Source organism: Mustela nigripes, chromosome 4 (assembly GCF_022355385.1).
Source record: "Mustela nigripes isolate SB6536 chromosome 4, MUSNIG.SB6536, whole genome shotgun sequence".
Taxonomy (NCBI): Eukaryota; Metazoa; Chordata; class Mammalia; order Carnivora; family Mustelidae; genus Mustela; species Mustela nigripes.
The window spans coordinates 166,678,764-166,694,731 of NC_081560.1; the positions used below are offsets into that span (position 1 = coordinate 166,678,764).

Below are 15,968 nucleotides of genomic sequence, written 5' to 3' on the forward strand. Positions count from 1 at the left end.
CCTTAAGGGGATGGGGCATCCTTTATCTCCTGGTCAAACAGACCTTAGACCCCTTCTGGTTCAGAAGGGACACACTGAGCCACCCAGGTGCCCCTGTAATTGAATATTTTAGGAGTGCTTTGTTTTTTTCCTCAGTGATAAGATTCGGGGTAGTTTCTTTTCTTCTTTATACTTGTCCATAAATTTCCCAGATTTTCTACATCATTTATACTACTTGTATAATCAAGAACTTTGTCTCCAAAAGTCAGAAAAAATAATTTTAAAAATCTGGGACATGTGGGGTACCTGGGTGGCTCCGTGGGTTGAGGCCTCTACCTTCGGCTCAGGTCATGATCGTGCCCGCAGTGGGCTCTCTGCTCGGCGGAGAGCCTGCTTCCTCCCTCTCTCTGCCTACTTGTGATCTCTGTCTGTCAAATAAATAAAATGCTTAAAAAAATAAAAATCAGGGACATGTAATAAGTTAAAATATTGGGGAACAAGGACCTCATTCAGCTGGGGTCATGATCTCAGGGTCCTGGAATTGAGCTCAGCATTGGGATCCCTGCTTATCCGGAAGAATGCTTCTCCCTCTCCCTCTGACCCTCCTCCCTGCTTATGCCCTCTCTCTCTCTCTTTCTCTCTCTCTCCCCCTTTCTCTGTCACAAATAAATAAAACCTTTTAAAAAAATTGGGAAATAAACTTAAATAACAGATGAAGAGAATATATCTGTAATACATAAAATAAAGATTTGTATCTAGAACATACAAAGGACTCAACAAATCAATAAGAAAAAAATCTAGTGGAAAAATGGGCAAATAATATAAATTGGCAGTTCACAGAAGGAAGTTGCTAATCACAAATTGCTAATAAGCACACAAAAACATGCAATCTCAATAGTAACCAGGGAAATGGAAATTGAAACTGAGATTGGCAACAATTTTCAATCTTCATAATATCAAAAGAATATAAATTGGCACAGCCACTTTAGAGGGCAATAGGACAACATCTATTAAATCCATGTTTCATCAATGCCACTTCTAGTTATCTACCGTACTCCATGTGCATATGGAGATGTATATAAGGATAATTCCTATGATGTTGTTAATAAATTTTGGAATCAGCCTAAGTACCCACCAATAGGGGAATAGCTAAATAAAATGCACAATACTCGGGGCGCCTGGGTGGCTCAGTGGGTTGAAGCCTCTGCCTTCGGCTCAGGTCGTGGTCCCAGGGTCCTGGGATCGAGCCCCGTGTTGGGCTCTCTGCTTGGCAGAGAGCCTGCTTCCCCCTCTCTCTCTGCCTGTCTCTCTCTGCCTCCTTGTGATCTGTCTGTCAAATTAATTAATTAATTAAAAAATTAAATTAAAAGAAAATGCACAATACTCATAATGCAATTCTGTAGAGAATTTAAGAGAAGTGACCTTGATCTATAGTCCTATAGTTGAGAGGCACAGAGATGGCTCAGTTGGTTAGGTGCCTTGGCTCAGGTCCTGATCTCAGGGTCCTAAGATCAAACCCTGCCTCAGGCTCCATGCTGGGTGTGGTGCCTGCTTAAGATTCTCTCTCTCCCCCTCCTCCCTTTGTCCCCCCCACTTGCTCCCTCTCGCTTAAAAAAATACACAATATAGTTGAATATAAAACCCAAGTTGCAGTATAATATATAACATGCAAATATTATATATATACATATATATATATATATAATTGATATATTTTTTTAAATCTTCCTCAAAATGCTTAACTTCAGACAAACCCAAATTAAGGGCTATTCTATAAAATACCTGACCTGGACTCTTCAAAAGTGTTATGGTCAGGGCACCTGGCCGGCTCAGTTGGGAGAGTATGTGACTCTTGATCTTGGGGTCATGAGTCTGAGTTTCATGTTGGGTGGAGAGATTACTTAAAAATAAATAAATAAGTGGACTATTTTTAAAAAAGAACTGGAAGCCTTCAAAAAAAAAAAAGTGTTAAGGTCATGAAAGCCAAGGAAAACATAGATTGGACGAGACTAAAGGGACCAGACAACTAAATGCAACAGAGGATCCTGGAACAGTTAAAGCACATTAGTGGAAAAACTGGTGAAGTTCTAATAAAGTTTATAGTTTAATTAACAGCACATTGCACCAGTGTTCATTTCTTAGTTTTGATCACTGAACCAGAGTTATGGAACCCATTAACATTAGGAGAGGCTGAGTAAGGGTATACTGGAACTTTCTGTGACTTTTTTTTTTAAGATTTTATTTATCTATTTGACAGAGAGACAGTGAGAGAGGGAACACAAGCAGGGGAGAGTGGAAGAGGGAGAAGCAGGCTCCCCGCTGAGCAGAGAGCTCAATCCCAGGACCCTGGGATAAGGACGGAGCCTTAGGCAGATGCTTAATGACTGAGCCACCCAGGTGCCCGTTATTATTTTTGCAGTTCTATCTAAAATTATTTCAAAAGAAAATGGTAAGGCACTTTGCAACTCTTCTGTAAATCTAAAATTATTTTCAAAATAAAATGTTAAAACACAGACATAAATACCATTTTTTTCTTATCAACACTGCTATAGACAAATTCTAAATTCATGTGTTGAAACCCAATGCCCAATGTGATGGTATTTGGAGGTAGGGCCTTTGAGAGATAATTCGGTCATGAGGGCAGAGCTCTCCTAAGTGGAATGAGTGCCCTTATAAAAGAGAACCCCGAAATCCTCCTACCCCTTCCACCTTGTAAGGACACAGCAAGAAGATAGCTTTCTCTGAACCAAGAACCAGGCCTTCACCAAATCTGTTCGTGCCTTGCCCTTGGACTTCCCAGCCTCTGGAACTGTGAAAATTTTCTTATACCAAGTCTCTGGTATACCACTTTACCTGCCCAAACTAAGAAAACCACACATTGTTTGTAAAAGATTTTTAAAACAGATCATAAGGCTACATCCCAAATGTTTATTAGAAGTTATTAAAAAAAAAAAAAAAACTATCTCTGAAGATGAGGTAAAGGGCCAAGTGCGAGGGTAAAAGGGAGTTTAGCTTCATTTTACTGCAGTTTTTGTTCCTTTTTTTTTTCTTTTTCTTAGAGAAAGAGAGAGCATGTATGTGGAGGTAGGGTGGAGGGGCAGAGGAAGAGAGAGAGAGAGATTCTTAAGCAGGCTCCATACCCAGTACCCGACCCAAGGCGGAGCTCTGGGGCTCATCTCATGATCTCTTAAAATCACAACCTGAGCTGAAATCAAAGAGTCAGACACTTAACTGCTTAACTGACAGCCACCCACATGCCCCTATTTTATTGTTTCTTTTTTTTTTTTTAAGATTTTATTTATTTATTTGACAGAGAGATTACAAGTAGGCAGAGAGGCAGGCAGAGAGAGAGAGAGGAGGAAGCAGGCTCCCTGCTGAGCAGAAAGCCCGATGCGGGACTCGATCCCAGGACCCTGAGATCATGACCTGAGCCAAGGCAGCAGCTTAACCCACTGAGCCACCCAGGCGCCCTATTTTATTGTTTCTGAAGATAAATGTATTCGTGTATTATTTCTGTAACCAGAAATTAATGTTTTAATTACAATAGAAAGGAAAAGGGCAGGACATTTGGATTTATGACTTTCTGGAAAAAGAGAAGCTGTATCAACTGTGAAAAAACCTTCCAACAGAAGACTGGGGAGCCCAAGGAAAGGGCCTTATGTGGCTTGCCTGGGGTCTCTGACTTGGCATTGGCTGAAAGGCCTGGGCAGTGAGTGCTTAGCAAGAGAGGCCATCTTACCGAGGCACTGGATGGCCTCTCACCAAACTTTCTGCCCAGTACCCACATGGCTGTCCTACTCCTCTGATCAACATGATTTTTCCCCCAGAATACCATCAACTGTGAGTCACCCAGAATGTAAGCAGCATTCACAGGTCACTCATCAGTTTTCTTCTCGTTGGCAGAAGCTCTCAGAGAAATGAAAACATTGCTCAACACCCTGGCCTGGGGCCTAGAAACAGCCTCCGGCTGCCCAAAACTCTTTCTCCCAGGAAGTGTTCAGTGTTAGATCCAATCCGCCATCTCAGGTGTCTCCTCTGTTTTTCGTCCTTCTTTCTCTGATAGCACAGGGTCAGCACTTGGGTGATTAGTGCCAGCACAGGCACTATGAAAGGAGACAATGAGAAAATGTTTAGTCTAGTTAGAAATGTCCACTCCAACTTGAGAGACAGGATATCCATGTAAGACTCAGGAGCACGGACATTTCTTCAAAATTATGCAGTGAGCTCCTACCTTGTGCCCAACACTCATCAACAGAGACATGGGTTTCTGCCCTTTTGGATGTTCCCAACTGCTTGGGAAGATGAGCTTTAGATAAATAAACAATTATTTTACTACAATTTTAGGAAAGAGAAATGCAGGAAAAGTGAAAGATGCTATGAGAGAAAACAAAATAGGGGCTAGGTTTTGGGGTAGGGAGAGGCTCAGGGAACATTTCCCTATGGAAATAACATCTCAGCTGAGCCCTGAAGGATGAATAGGACTTAAGCGAAAGAGATGGGCTTGCTTGGATGATTGGAAGAGTCCTGAAAGGGGGACCAGTAGGTACAAAGGCCGGAAATGAGTCACTATCTGATAGTGACTCAATACTGCATAAAGGCTAAGAATAAGGTCAGCCGGATCCCCACTTCATTTTTTTTTTATAAGATTTTATTTATTTATTTGATAGACAGAGATCACAAGCAGGCAGAGAGGCAGGCAGAGAGAGAGAGAGAGGGAAGCAGGCTCCCTGCTGAGCAGAGAGCCCGATGTGGGACTTGATCCCAGGACCCTGAGATCATGACCTGAGCCGAAGGCAGCGGCTTAACCCACTGAGCCACCCAGGCACCCCCGGATCCCCACTTCTGCTTCAACACAACTCTACTTTTACCTGTTTTAAAAAAAAGATTCCAAAAAATAAAAATAAATAAAAATAAAAACAAAAGAAATAGGGGCACCTGGGTGACTCAGTTGGTTAAACATCTGACTCTTCATTTTGGCTCAGGTCATGTCTTGGGGTCATGCGATTGAGCCCCACATCAGCTCAGCAAGGAGTCTGCTTCTCTTCCTATCCCTCTGCCCCTCCCTAAGCTGGTGTGTGTGCTCTCTCCCTCTCTTTCTCTCACAAATAAATTTTTTTTAAGTGTGTTTGAAAGCACACTTAGCATTCTAAGCTCTGGAGGACCTCTCAGAAGACCTTTGCATGGACTCAAGGCTCCATGCTACAAGGGCTTGCTGATCTTAACCAAAGTTCATTGATTTTGCCACTGTTGTCTTGCCAGGCTCTTTCAAAGGGCCATCTTCCCACTCTGACTCTCCCAGTGGTGGTGTGGAAAGGCCTCAAAAGAGATCATTGACAGCAGCTCAGTACAGATCAGGCAGCTTAGTCCACAGGCAGCTTCTATCTATGGAATCAGAGGCTGAAAATAGATCATTACATGCCACTAAAGTTCTAAATTGCTTCTAACCAGGCAGCATGCTGTAGGGATTAAGAAAATGGATTCCAGAACCAGACTCTCTGGCTTCAACTTCTGGCTCCGCAGCTAACTAGTTGTGACCCGAGACAGGTGTCTCAATGCCCTCATGTCTTAGTTTCCCCATCTTTAAAATGGAGATGAGGATAATAATAGTATCTACCTCATATGCTTGATAAGGATCAAATGAGATCACATTTGTACAGCATTTGAGAAAGGACTGGGCATCCAGTAAGCACTATATAAATAAACTGGTTAAATCAAACCAAAGTGGCAACAGTGTGTTTCATTTTTTATGAATTTATGGGTGGCAAAGCCCAAATCCAGGCATTTTAAGTCTTCTACTATTTGATGTTTTACCACTGCTGTCAAGGGAGGCTCTCTGTGGCCTCCCCCACCTCTGAGGAATTGGGGTCACAAGGCCCTCTGAAATGGTAAATGGTTACCAGATTCAGGATTCCTTCACTCAGTGATATTTCAATAGCACGTCTGGGCATTCAGGTAGGGTGGCCATCTTTGGACTATACCATTCAGGACGTTAAAATAAACTGCCATTGGGATGCCTGGGTGGCTCTGTGGGTCAAGCGTCTGCCTTAGGCTCGGGTCATGATCCCGGGGTCCTGGGATCTGGCTCCACATGGGACTCCCTGTTCAGTGGCGGTCTGCTTGTCCCTCTCCTCTGCCCCTCCCTCCACTTGTGTGCACCCCCTGCAAATAAGTAAAATCTTTTTAAAAATAAAAATAATAATAAAATAAACTGCCATCTACTGCCATTACTATTTCTTTTTTTTTTTTAAGATTTTGTTTATTTATTTATTTGACAGACAGAGATCACAAGTAGGCAGAGAGGCAGGCAGAGAGAGAGGAGGAAGCAGGCTCCCTGCCGAGCAGAGAGCCCGATGTGGGGCTCGATCCCAGGACTCTGGGATCATAACCTGAGCTGAAGGCAGAGGCCTGATCTGTACTGAGCTGCTGTCAATGATCTCTTTTGAGGCCTACTTGTGACCGCTGTCTGTAGTGGGGGGCAATTTCGTGGGACTGAGCCCGTACCCTTGGGGATCTGACACTGTCTCCAGGCAGACAGTGTCAGAATTAAGCCTGACTGAGCCACCCAGATGCCCCGCCCTTACTATTTCTTGAAAAACAATTTTTTTAAAAGATTTTATTTATTTATATGACAGATAGAGATCACAAGTAGGCTGAGGGGCAGGCAGAGAGAGAGAGGAGGAAGCAGGCTCCCTGCAGAGCAGAGAGCCCGATGTGGGGCTCGATCCCGGAACCCTGGGATCATGACCGGAGCTGAAGGCAGAGGTTTAACCCACTGAGCCACCCCGGTACCCCTTGAAAAACAATTTTAACACCAAAAAAAGTAGGGAAAACATAATCTCAGAATAAAAGGCAGGGCCTTAAATTAAACTGAACTTGGTAAAAAACTGATGCCCTTTTCTGCTTTTTTCCATTTCATCTTGAGCCAGGACCTAAGAGCTGACCCCTGTCTAAGACCCAGCATTTGGCTAACACTCTACCTGGCCCTTCTGAGTGTTCCTGGGCACACTGGACATTATAGTGAAACACCTCTCCACCTCTCAAAGGCAGTCCTGAACACCCCACACTTAACAAAACTGAAGGCATTTGCTAATAATCCCAGAGAGTACTGCTGTGCTCAGAGGTAGAGGGGCCGCAACTGGAGGAGCTTTTTCAGTTGTTCCCTGTAGCACTTAATGGGGCAATTTAGAACCTTGGCTCTAATTCCAAGGAGTCATGGACTCTGAGCTACCCGGGTGTTTCAGAAAAACCTCCCCAAACTTCTGTGCCTTCTTTACTCTCATACCTTTCCCACACTCAATAACACTTCTGAAATCAAATGCGTGAGGGTTTTCCCACACAGAGCAATTCTCTGGGACAACTGAGTGCTAACAACTGAGCTTAATTCTGACACTGTCTGGTCAGATCCCCAAGGGTACGGGCTCAGTCCCACGAGATTGCCCCCCACTACAGACAGCGGTCACAAGTAACAGATGCCCAGGTTTCCCACAACTTCTGTCTGACTTGGCTACAAATCAGAGGTCCCCATGACCTCCCCCTTGGATTTGATTGTTTGTTTACAGCCACTCACAGAACTCAGGGAAACACCTACTTGCCTTCACCAGCTCAGTAAAGGACAAGATAAAAGTCAGCAGCCAGATGGAGAGATACAGAGGGTGAGGTCTGGGACGGTCCCAAGCACAGGAGTTTTTGTCCTTATGGAGCTGGAGGGCCACCCTCCCAAGATGTGGATGTGTTCACCAACCTGGAAGCTCTCTGAACCCCACACACTTTCATGAAGGCTTTATCACACGATTTTGGCTTCAACACGTGATTTGTTCTGCCATCACTCATGATTGATCATTAACTCCATTTTCAGCCCCTTGCCCTTCTTAAGAGAATGGGGTGAGGGGAGGACTGAAAATGCTGAGCTTCTAATCACGGCTTGCTCTTTCCAGTGACCAGCCCTCATCTATGACTCGACAAGAGTCACCTCATTAGAACGAAAGACATGCCTATCACCCAGGGAGTGCCAAGGATTTCAGGAGCTCTCTACCAGGAACCAGGGAAAGAGACCAATGTCTATTTTCTACTATCTCACGCTGGGTGTGCAGTTTTTCTTCCCAGACACAATGAGAGTGTCCAGGAAGGAGAGTCGGGGGCAGGGGCTGGCATGCTGATGCTGCTGCGAATCTACTGTGTAATTTTGGTGCAGCCCTCAACCGTTCAGAGACCTAATTTACTCTTCTTCAAAATGGAGGCAGTAATACCTGTTTTGCATTCGTCAAGCTTGTCTTGGGAATGAAATAAATAATGGCTACGGATATGGTGTTAAAGCATAAAGGAATGGGTGTTTGCTAACTCTCGGGCCCCACCCCTTCTGGTCAGGGCCCCAAGATTCCCTACTGAGTTTATACCAAGGATCCTCCCCTCCACCTTCTCCTTTGGCTTGACTAGGATTCCATAGCACAACACTCCAGTGGAGACTCTGAGGTTAGAGCAGTGTGGTAGGGAAGAGCTGATTTGTTTTTTCTCAGAGCCCTGGTCTACCAGGTCTCTCCAGGAGGGAATGAGCTCCTAAGTACTAAACACTCCAGGAGTCCACAAATACTCTTGGAGTTCCAGCTTAGTGAGCCTGTCCAAGAATGCTTCCTGCTAAACTAACAAAGGGTGATGGCAGGAGAATGCCGGGAGACATTCCATTCCCCTGCCTCCACAGAATCCTGGCAGCTGGACTTCCTCATGTGTTATATCTGGAAGAAACTTTAGATCGGTGGTTCTCTATTCTGGCTGAACATTAGAATCACCAGGGGAGCTTTTAAAAAATACCCATGCCAGGCTGTAAACTCATACCAACTAGATCAGAATCTTTTGGGGAGGGACCTAGACATCAGTATTTTTAAAGCTCCCCAGACGAGTGAAATATGCAGCCTTGTTTGAGAACCACTGCTATTGATAATCCAGGTCAAACAGCTCATTTTACTGGGTGTTTAAGAATTTTGTCCAGGGGTGCCTGGGTGGCTCAGTGGGTTAAAGCCTCTGCCTTTGGCTCAGGTCCTGATCCCAGGATCCTGGGATGGAGCCCCAAATCAGGCTCTCTGCTCAGCAGGAAGCCTGCTTCCCTTCCTCTCTCTCTGCCTACCTGTGATCTCTATCTGTCAAATAAATAAATAAAATCTTAAAAAAATAATAATTTTGTCCAAATTCATACAACAGATTGGAGCCTGAAATGTCAATTCAATAGGCTGATGATAATAACAGCTAATTTTTGTGGAGCATTTACTGGCAAGCAACCTCCACTTTGCAAACATAATCTCAGTTTGCCAGCACAATCATCTTATGAGAAAACTGAAGCCCAAAATGTTTAGTTTGCTCAGAGTCAAAGCAACTAAAGTGGCAGAGATCCCTGTTCAACTGCTGAACCAAATTTGAGAGCCGATGACAAGACAGGGGTAGGGCCTTTGCCTTTAAGGAACTTATAGTCCATCTGGAAGAAGAGGAAAAAGGTGACTCAATGCTTAAAACAGTTTAATAAGCATGATAGTAAAAGTAAACAATGGAAGGCCAGGGAAGTCATCTAACTCTGGGAAAAGCCAAGGAAGTCTTCTCAGAGGAGGAGTTAACCTACAGAAGTCTTAAAAGGTGAATGAAAAGTAGTTTATGAAAGTAAGAAAGGAGAGAAGTGGGAGTAGCAAGTGCAAAGACATGACACGTGAGAGAGCACGGTGCTCCGTGGATGCTCAGAACTCTGTAGTGATTCAGAATGACCCGGGAAGTCCATTTGGGTAGAGATAAGAGTAAGCGGTGAGACTGAAGAAGTACAGAGACCAGATCATTCAGAAGTCTGAAAAATGGAACCATCAAATGATTATAAACTACTCAATGAAAGGATATAAATGTGTTTAAAAGATTACTGAAGGATAAGACATCAAAAGCCCAGGCAACAGAAGAAAAAAAGTGGCCTATATCAAAACTAAAAACTTCTGAGGGAAAATGGCAAGTAGGAAGCCCCTAAACTCACCTCACCCCTTGGATACAACTAGATAACACTCACGTAAGGGCAAATAACCCAGAAAACTACCTGAAGACTGGCATAACTGGGGCGCCTGGGTGGCTCAGTGGGTTAAGCCGCTGCCTTCGGCTCAGGTCATGATCTCAGGGTCCTGGGATCGAGTCCCACATCGGGCTCTCTGCTCAGCAGGGAGCCTGCTTCCCTCTCTCTCTCTCTGCCTGCCTCTCCATCTACTTGTGATTTCTCTCTGTCAAATAAATAAATAAAATCTTTAAAAAAAAAAAAAAAAAGACTGGCAGAACAAACTCCACATCTAATATAGAGACAGGGGGCACCTGACTGGCTCAGTCAGTAGACCATGGGACTCTTGATCATGGGGTTGTGAGTTTGAGCCTCACACTGGGTGTAGAGATTACTAAAAAAAAATTAATAAATAAACTTTAAAAAAAATGTAGAGATGAGGCCACACTGAAGAGGGTAGGAAGAGCAGAGACACAGTGGGGAGCTAAACCCAGCAGGCCTGGCTGCCGGGGGAGGGAGCCATTGGGTGCTGAGAAGAATAAGAAACAGACTGCCGTACCCAGTAGTCTATCTGCCTGGGGAAGATGAGTTCCCACAGCATCTGGCTTTGAAAATCAGAGGTGCTGAATTTTGTGAGTTTTCACAATCAGTGGGACTTAAAGCCTAAAACTTTATTATCATTATTATTATTTTTTAAATTTTTATTATTGTTATTGGGGTGCCTGGGTGGTTCAGTTAGTTTTAGATGTCCAACTCTTGATCTCAGGTCAAGTCTTGCTTTCAACTCAGTCTTGAGTTCAAGCCCTGCATTGGGCTCCATGCTGGGTGTGGAGCTTACTTAAAAAAAAAAAAAAAAAAAAAAAAGGTAAAAATATTATTATTTAAATATTAGTTGTTCAGTAATACCCCATTGTGTCAGCCAGAAACATGAAAATGGAGGAAGAATAAAAGGTTACTCGATTTCTCAAGAGGTAATATAGTTCAGGGACACCTGGGTGGCTCAGTGGGTCATGATCCCAGGGTCCTGGGATCGAGTCCTGCATCAGCCTCCCTGCTCAGCAGAGAGCCTGCTTCTCCTTCTGCCCTGTCCCACCAGCTTATGCTTTCTCTCTCACTCACTCTCTCTCAAATAAATAAAATCTTAAAAAAAAAAAAAAGACAGAAGCAATGGAGTTCATTTTTTTTGCCATACAAAATTTAACATATTATGACATTACAGGTAAGTTTTATTTTCCTTATTACACCCCTCCATATTTTACAAGCTTTCTAGAATGAACATGTCTCATTTTTAACATGAGAAGTTTTAGGGAAAAAAATAAACTAAAAATTAAAAGAAAACATTTTTTTAAGATTTTATTTGACAGAGAGAAACACAGAGAGAGGGAACACAAGCAGGGGGAGTGGCAGAGGGAGAAGCAGGCTTCCCGCCAAGCAAGGAGCCCAATGTGGGACTCATCCCAGGACTCTGGGATCATGACTGGAGCGAAGGCAGCTGCATAACGACTGAGCCACCCAGGTGCCCCTAAAAAAAATGTTTTTAATTAAAAAGAAGTTCTAGGAAAAAAGTGAACGTGATTTTATTTTATTTTATTATTATTATTATTATTTTTGTGTGTGACCATGATTTTAAAAAATCTTTTCTTCAGGGGTGCCTGGGTGGCTCAGTCATTTAAGCGTCTGACTCTTGATTTCAGCTCAGGTCAGGAGTGAAGCCTGCTTAAGATTCTCTCTCTCTCCCTTGGGGCACCTGGGTGGCTCAGTCGGTTAAGTGTCTGCCTTCAGTTTGGGTAATGGTTCCAGGGTCCAGCTTAGCATGGAGCCTGTTTCTCCCCCACCCTCAACTCCTACCCCCTGCTCGTGCTCTCTCTCAAATAAATAAGGAAAATCTTTAAAAAAAAAAAAAAAACCTCTTCTCCTTCTCCCTCTACCTCTCTACCACCCACCCTTGCTCAAGCTCTTTCTCAAATAATAAATAAATAAATAAATAAAATCCTTTTTTAAAATTTACTTATTTGACAGGCAGAGATCACAAGTAGGCAGAGAGGCTGAGAGAGAGAGGAGGAAGCAGGCTCCCTGCTGAGCAGAGAGCCTAATGTGGGGCTCCATCCCAGGACCCTGGGATCATGACCTGAGCCGAAGGTTCAGGCTTTAAAGCTCAGAGGCTTTAACCCACTGAGCCACCCAGGCGCCCCAATAAATAAAATCTTTTTTAAAAAAATAATAACTTCTTGAAATAGATTCACATCTCCCTACCCTTCTGTGAAAAGGGATATCATCTTCCTCCTCGCTGTCCAAGTGGGGAATCTTGGCACAGATTGCAGAGCAAGTGCATAGAGACTCAGTGTCTGAGCTCCAGGACCTGTTCTCCAGCCCTGCACCTACACAGGTTTATGTGCAAGAATTTGTCTCCCAAAGCCCACAACCTCAGGACTGGAGATGTTAAAGCCTACATTAGAAGCTGAATCTCTGTCCTTAAAAAGATAGCACAATAATCTAGAGATACAGTTTGGAAATAAGTTTGAAAAATGCCTACAGCATGTGGGAGGGAGAGTTAGTTACTAATCTCAGAGTTCCCTGAGGGACTCCTCCAGGAATAAAAGACCTAGCAGGTGCCATTTCCCTCCTCCTCCCTCTGCCCCCAGCATAATCACATGGCCACCTGCTGGAACCAGTGCAGCACCTGGCACTGACTTCCTAACTTGGTTACACCACACCCCACCCCCTCCAGCTGGGCCTATCTCAGTCCCAGCACTGTGGGTGCCTCCCTCAGAAGAATGATGCAAGCATTGTCAACACTACATTTCCCAACCTCCTGTGGAGGAGACAGGCACCTTCTTAAAACTGTTCATGGAGCCAGCATGTGCTTTACAGAGCAGGCCCAGCTGGCCCAGTCTCCACAGTGGCTGCTACATGTCTGTGAAAAAGAACCAGTGCCACCTTGTTAAAAGTGTGCACCCCACCCAATACTTTCAAGAGCAAGAGAGCAGCTAACTTTCCTAACACAGAGAAACAGATACAGAGAATTAGGCAAAACAAGGAGACAGACAAATATGTCCCAAATGAAAGCAAGATACCTAACCACAGCAAGATACCTACACAAAACAGAGATAAGTAATATGCCTGATAGAAAATTTAAAGTAGGGCTCCTGGGTGGCTCAATGGGTTAAGCCTCTGCCTTTGGCTCAGGTCATGATCTCAGGGTCCTGGGATCGAGTCCCGATTCGGGCTCTCTGCTCCACAGGGAGCCTGCTTCCCTCTCTCTCTCTGCCTGCCTCTCTGGTTACTTGTGATATCTCTGTGTCAAATAAATAAGTAAAATCTTTAAAAAAAAAAAAAAAGCATGTGTCAAAACATCTTTAAAAAAGAAAATTTAAAGTGATCACAAAGATATTCACTGGACCGGAGAGGAGGACATCAGTGAGACCCTTAACACAGAGATAAAAAAGGACTAATCAGGGCGCCTGGGTGGCTCAGTGGGTTAAGTCGCTGCTTTCGGCTCAGGTCATGATCTCAGGGTCCTGAGATCGAGTTCCGCATCAGGCTCTCTGCTCAGCGGGGAGCCTGCTTCCTTCTCTCTCTCTCTCTCTTCCTGCCTCTCTGCCTACTTGTGATCTCTCTCTGTCAAATAAATTAATTTTAAAAAATCTTTAAAAAAGAAAAAGGACTAATCAGAGATGAAGAACACAAAAACTTAAATTAAAAATACACTTGATGGCGTAAATAGCATGCTAGAAGAAGCAGTAGAATGAATTAATGACCTGGAGTTAAGGTCATTGATGACAGAGTTAAGGAAAGTAATCAAGCCAACAAAAGAGAGGGAAAAAATATGCAAAATGAGAACAGACTTATGGAACTCAGTGACCCCATCAAATATAATAACAGAGATCCTAGAAGAAGAAGAAGAGAGAAAGGGAACAGATAATTTATTTGAAGAAATAAAAGCTGAAAACATCCTAATCTGGGGAAGAAAACAGATATCCAAACCTAGAAGGCACAGAGCTCCCCCAATAAAATCAGCCCAAGGAAGTCCATACAAAGACACAAAGTAATTAAAATGGTGGGGTGCCTGGGTGGCTCAGTGGGTTAGGCCGCTTCCTTTGGCTCAGGTCATGATCTCAGGGTCCTGGGATTGAGTCCCGCGTCAGGCTCTCTGCTCAGCAGGGAGCCTGCTTCTCTCTCTCTCTCTCTCTCTCTCTGCCTGCCTCTCTGTCTACTTGTGATCACTCTCTGTCAAATAAATAAGTAAAATCTAAAAAAAATAAAAATTAAAAAAATAAAATGGCAAAAAGCAGTGATAAAGGAAAAAAAATTCTAAAGCAACAACAGAGGGGCACCTAGCTAGCCAGTTGATGGTGCATGTGACTCTTGATCTTGGGGTCATGAGTCTAAGCCACCATGGGTAGAGAGATTACTTAAAAAAAATATGGAGGAGTGCCTGGATGGCCTAACTGGTAGAGTATCTGACTCTTGATCTCAGGCTTGTGAGTTTAAGTGCCATGTTTGGTGTAGAGATTACTTTTTCTTTTTTAAGGATTTATTTATTTACTTTAGGGGGGGGGAGAGGGAGGGAGAGAAAGGGAGAGAAGGAAGGGCAAAGGGAAATGGAAATCCCTAAGCAAACTCCCCCTGAGTGTGGAGGCTGACACAGAGCTCTATTCCAGGACCCTGAGATCATCACCTGAGCCAAAATAAAGAGTCAGACACTCAACTGACTGAGCCACCCAAGCACCCTGTATAGAGATGAAAGAAAGAAAGAAAGAAAGAAAGAGAAAAAGAGAGTTTAAAAGCAGCAAGAGAGGGGCGCCTGGGTGGCTCAGTGGGTTAAGCCGCTGCCTTCGGCTCAGGTCATGATCTCAGGGTCCTGGGATCGAGTCCCGCATCGGGCTCTCTGCTCAGCAGAGAGCCTGCTTCCTCCTCTCTCTCTCTGCCCGCCTCTCTGCCTACTTGTGATCTCTGTCAAATAAATAAATAAAATCTAAAAAAATAATAATAATAATAAATAAATAAATAAATCTAAAAAAAAAAAAAAGCAGCAAGAGAAAAAGAAGACATTTACACACAGGGGAAGCCACATAAGTTATGAGCAAATTTTTCAGCAGAAACTTTGCAGTCCAGAAAAGAGTGGAATGATACATTCAAAGTGCTGAACGGGAAAACTCTGCAGCCAAGAATACACTAACCAGCAAAGCTATCATTTAGAATAGAAGGAGAGATAAAGAGTTTCTCAAACAAACAAAAACTGAAGGAGTTCATGCTCACTAAACCAGCCCTACAAGAAATATTAAGGGGGACTCTTTTTTTTTTTTTTTAAAGATTTTATTTATTTATTTGACAGAGATAAATCACAAGTAGATGGAGAGGCAGGCAGAGAGAAAGAGAGGGAAGCAGGCTCTCTGCCGAGCAGAGAGCCCAATGCGGGACTCGATCCCAGGACCCTGAGATCATGACCTGAGCCAAAGGCAGCGGCTTAACTCACTGAGCCACCCAGGCACCCTAAGGGGGACTCTTTGAGAGGGAAAAAGAAAAAGACCACAAGTGAGTAGAAAAACTAGGAAACACATATATACATACCAAGTAGAAACACAAAAGCAGTAAATGTAAGTATATCTCTAAAAATTAGTCAAGGGATTCACAAAATAAAAGAATGTAAACTTTGACACCATATACCTAAAACATGGGGAGACGTAAAGAATAAGTTCAAACCATATAGCATAGACTGCTCTATGCAGAAGATATATTATATACAAACCCAATGGTAACCACAAATCAAAAACCAATGATAGGCAAAGAATAAAGAAAAGGAATCCAAGTATATCACTAAAGAAAGCCAGCAAACCATGAAAGGATCAGAGAAAAACTACAAAACAAGTAACAAAATGGCAATAAAGACATATCTCTCAATAACTATTTTAAATGTAAACAGACTACACACTCCAAAAACCCAAGACCATTTATATATTTCTACAACAAACTCATTTCA

General features: G+C 43.4%; 1 protein-coding gene across 1 annotated transcript in view; it reads right to left on the reverse strand.

Annotated features, from left to right (window-relative positions):
- Nucleotides 1–15,968, reverse strand: part of NT5C2 (5'-nucleotidase, cytosolic II) — a 140,084-nt gene that overhangs the window by 90,454 nt on the left and 33,662 nt on the right. The window lies entirely within an intron of this gene.